Raw genomic sequence first — 4,669 nt, 5'->3', positions numbered from 1 at the left:
CTGGGCAGGGAAGGAAAGTCAACCCAACATAAGAGTGGTGTGTTGGAGTGCCAAGTTTTGCCTTGGCCTTGGTTGAGTAAAGAGTGAAAAAAGAAAAAAACAAAACAAAACAGAAAAAGAAGAAAAACCAGGAACCAGCCCAAACGATTTCGCTTCCTCTCCATGAAATACATTTTGGAGCAATGTATTTCAAGTATTTAACTGGAGCGCCTAGGAATTCCAAGAGCATTTAAATCTTAAAATTTGCTTTTGAACGATGATTTGTAGCCACCCCAAACAACTGGTTTAAAAGGTTAGTACAATAGAGTGTTAAGCATATTTACGATCCAGTGAAAATAATCTGTGCTGCTTCCTGAAGAAACAAGAGAGCGTGCCTGCTCTGGAGGAACTCATCTGCAGAGAAGGCAGCCCTTTCTGAGTGTAAGCGCTCATGCCACCCCATCGGAGGGGCATTAAACGTGAGGCCTGGTGTGCTGAACTCCCCGGGAACACTTTTCTTGTTGGACTTGTGATTTCTTAGGGCCATGGGAGCAAGAGGCACTGATACTTTGAGATACAAGAAAAATAGCCTTATTTCAGTGGTTTTTAGCAGGACCCCAAACACACTGCCTATGTGTAACCTCATAGTTCTAATCCACTTGTTCGAGAAGGGAGAAAGGACCCCACCGACACAGAGTGTTGGCTGTGGTTGCAAATCTTTGCCCTTCCCTTGCAATAGCAAAGGGGACCGCAATTTGTAACTGCACATGTGACTTTTTAGCCGACAGCCTAGATGTGGCCACCTCCCTTGAAGGTAGGAATGGCCAGGTGACCAAGTGCTGCCCCTGCTCCCTCAGTGGCCACTTAGCATTTGGGGTCTGTGCTCAGTGCACTGAATTCAGAACTGCAAGGGACATTTGTGCCCCAGATGAAAGTAGAGTGGTGATACATGTCCTTGAGCATAATTAGCAGACTGTAGCTGCCATCCATTCCTCAATGGTCCCAACCTTAGATGCTTTGTAAAATGGCTTTTGTGTGTGTGTGTGTGTGTGTGTGTGTGTGTGTGTGAAGTACTGAGGTCTTACATTTAATCAGAAATTTAATCATTAAATCAGAAACTCTGGGAGATGGGTCTCAGATATCAGTTTTTAAAACAAAAATAAAAAATAATTCTCCCAGGTCATTCTGCAACCAGGGTTGAGAACCATCTCTCAAAGAATGCCCCTCTGCCATTGCCAATGGGAATGCTAGTGAGATAACCATAGAGGGGACATCCAGGGACCCAGAGAGGCCTCTCTTAGAACCAGTGGTTGTTTGGATCCCCCTGGAACAAAAGTGCCCTTTGTTTAGAGTTGTGAATGGCTTCAGGTCAAGGCCCTTTAAAAAATGTTTTATTATATTTTTTGCTATGTTTCTTTATTTTTTAATTTTATTTTTGATTTATCTCTATTGTGGAAAATATTACATATGCCTCCTTTTCTCCCCCATTGAGTCCTTCTACTCATCTAAGTACTTCCATAAGAAAAAGTACTTTCTTATGGCTGGATTCCCTCCCCACCTTTCCTCCCACCTCTTTCTCCCCCCACCCCCCCCCCATCACTGAGCACCTTCACAGTACTATTGTCTGTGAACATGGGTTATACATATATGCATATAAATTCTTTGGTTAATCACCCTGCCCCCGTCCATCTGAGATTCTTCAGTCTGTTCCATGCTTCCATGTCTCTGGATCTATTTTGTTTATCAGTTTATTTTGTTCATAGAATTCCACATGTAAGTGAGATCATGTGATACTTGCCTTTCTCTGAATGGCTTATTTCCTTTAGCATAATACTCTCCAGGTGCCTCCATGCTGTCTCAAAGGGTAAGAGATCCTTCTTTTTTATAGCTGCATAGTATGCCATTGTATAAATGTACCACATCTTTTTTATCCACTCCTCTACTGATGGGCACTTGGGCTGTTTCTAAATCTTAGCTATTGTGCCTAGTGCTGCTTGAATATAGGGGTGCATATATTCTTTCTGATATGTTTTTATTAATTTAAATAAGAAGGGAGAGGGGAAGAGAAAGAAATAATTCATGAGAGAAACATTGATTGGCTGCCTCCAGCGCACCCCCTACTGGGGATAGAGCTGGCAACAAGGGCATGTGCTCTGAATGGGTATCGTCCTGGCAACCTATTGGTGCATGGTGCAACCAACTGAGCAACACTGGCCAGGTCTTGTTAGATCATTTAACCCGAGAGCCTTTCAGACCATCTAATATAGTGGTAAACAACCTTCATTTGCATTTCAAAAAATTAAAGTTTTTGAAATGAGAAAGACCTATTGAGTTCCGTTGGGGGGAAAAAAAGTACTTTCTTATGGTTGGATTCAACTACTTAGTGAATAAAAGAAGACTAGGATAAAGGTGAATCCATCCAATGAGGTAAGTCTTGTCCCCACTTTACAGGTGAAAATGCTAAGGCTAAACAGGTGAAGTGACTTAACTCAGGCCCCGTACTGAGCATGTTCTCTGGGCTGGGGTGATGGACACAACTGAAGAATGAGCCCATGCTTGGTTTCTCTTCCTTGTGGTTGTAGGAACTGCTCTGTTTGTATGAAGGGTACTCTGATTGCTGCTTCATGCTGAGGGCCTAGCCCTTGCAAGCCCCAAGCCTGCTACGAGCCTGGTCTTCCCCTCACCCCCACTGGAGGGGCTGTGCTTTGAAAGTCAATCCTCAGCCTCCACTCTGTGACTGCTTTTAACCAGCAGGAAGCAGCCTATGATCCAGCTTGGGGACCAACATTCTAAAGCAGCTCATCTGCACTATGGTAGGCCTGGAAATGTATTCTCTTTAGACACTTCGATTTCTGAGCTGAAAGGCTACATTGAGCATAGCTTCTAGGCTGTGCCACTGGCTGGGTGGTGGGGGAGGCTACATATGGTGGTCTACAGCCAATTGTTACTCATCACAGATTAAACAGTTTCTTCCAAGACTTGCCTAGCATGTCATCATTGAGTCTTAAGGAAAAATCTAGGGCTTCGAAGCTAATGATTCAACCTGAGGTGGCTCAGGCCTTTGGCTTCTCTGGCTCATTTTGGTGATTCCCTGGCCTTTTTATTTATCAGAGAAGCAAACTTTTATTTTAGTTCTTGTTTAGTAGTAGTTCAATAAAGTCTTGAAGTATTTTACTTCTTGAATGCATTTGTACCCACACCGTACTGTGAAGTGCTTTTTGTGAATATAAATCCTCAATAATATTTGTGGAATAAAATTGAATCTATTGGTTGGGGGATTTTTTTTTTTAATTTTAAATTAGCACCTAAGAATTCAATTTATTCTGAATAAACATTCTTGTTACTGAGGATAACTAAGGTTTTAAAGTCTTTTGTGTGACTAATTATATTCAGCCTTTTCCTATTTCTTTCCAATTATCACTTCTAACCAACCAGTTATTCTATCACCAGATTCATTATAACCTTCATTGTTCAGGCTGTCTTCAGAACTCTTTTATATCTAGACAACAAACCATGTGCTTTATTGATTCCTGAGCATTTGCCAGACTGCTTAAGTGCCAGACTTAAGGACTGTGCTCTCCACAATGCTTTCCATTTTGCGAATTATTAAATTTCTTTCATAAACTTCATGTAAATTTTGTTCAAATCATAATTGTCTAAAAAAAGTTTATACTGATGAGTTGAAAATTTAAATCCTAAGCTCTAATCTCTCCGCTATTCTTACTCAATATGTCTGCTGAAATGCAAATAGGTATCTTGACCTAAACATGTCTACATGGAACTTAAGATTCTGCCTCTCCAATATCACCCCAATTCTGCTCTCTTCTCAGTCTTCCTCACTCATTTAATGGTGCCATAGCCAAGACAAAACTAGGAAAAGTTCTTGATTTTTCTTTTTTCTCACCACCTCTATCCTGACACCCAATCCATGAGCAAATACGTTCAGATTTACCTGTAAATAGGAAAATTGACCTCCACAATAAATAATAAATTGGGATACCATCATCTATTGTCTAGCCCACTACTAAGCTTCCTAACTGGTTTGCCAGTTTCTAGTTTTCTCAGTTAGCTCTTAGAAGGATATAGATAGCAAAGTCAGTTGAAGAGAGCTCCTCTCTCTCTCTGATGGTCTCTGAAAACCCCATTGGTTGAACACAACTTGAAGCCAGAAGTTAGAGTCTATCTATGTCAGCCTCCTGAACTCAGTGCAGAAGGTAGAAAGTGGATCTAGAAGAGCAATGGAAGATACTGGGCATTTCACTTTATTCTCCTGCCGTCTATTCCCCACAACAATGATGTTTTCAAAGCATAAATCAGCTCACACAATTTCCCTGCTTAAAAACCTCCAATGCCTTCTTCTGGTGATTAGAATAAAGTTTCAACTCCTTTAACCTGGCCTTGCAAAGCCCTACATGTTCTGATCCCCACCCTGATGAAACTTTGAGACTGTCTAACTCAAATCCTTCCAACTTCATTCATTCATTCAACACAAAGTTATTAAGTACCAATCATGGACCAAGCCTGGTTCTAGGTCCTAGCAGGGAATAAGAAGTATCACATAACCTTTCTCCAGTTTCGCCTCATACAACTCTCCTTCCTTGAATATTCCAGCCGCACTGTTTTGGAATTTGCTGTTGCTCCTCCAATGGCAAGCCTGCTTCTTTCACAGGGCCTCCACACTTGATTTTTT

The 4,669-nt window shown here is 41.4% G+C and overlaps 1 protein-coding gene across 3 annotated transcripts in view; it reads right to left on the bottom strand.

The window, feature by feature from the left end:
- The window catches only part of ADAMTSL1 (ADAMTS like 1), an 849,328-nt gene that overhangs the window by 121,671 nt on the left and 722,988 nt on the right, over positions 1-4,669 (bottom strand). The window lies entirely within an intron of this gene.

The sequence above is a fragment of the Pipistrellus kuhlii genome, unplaced genomic scaffold, assembly GCF_014108245.1.
Source record: "Pipistrellus kuhlii isolate mPipKuh1 unplaced genomic scaffold, mPipKuh1.p scaffold_m20_p_12, whole genome shotgun sequence".
NCBI classification, from domain to species: domain Eukaryota; kingdom Metazoa; phylum Chordata; class Mammalia; order Chiroptera; family Vespertilionidae; genus Pipistrellus; species Pipistrellus kuhlii.
The sequence above is the reverse complement of the archived record's forward strand: the minus strand, read 5'-3'. Positions and strand labels throughout refer to the sequence as shown.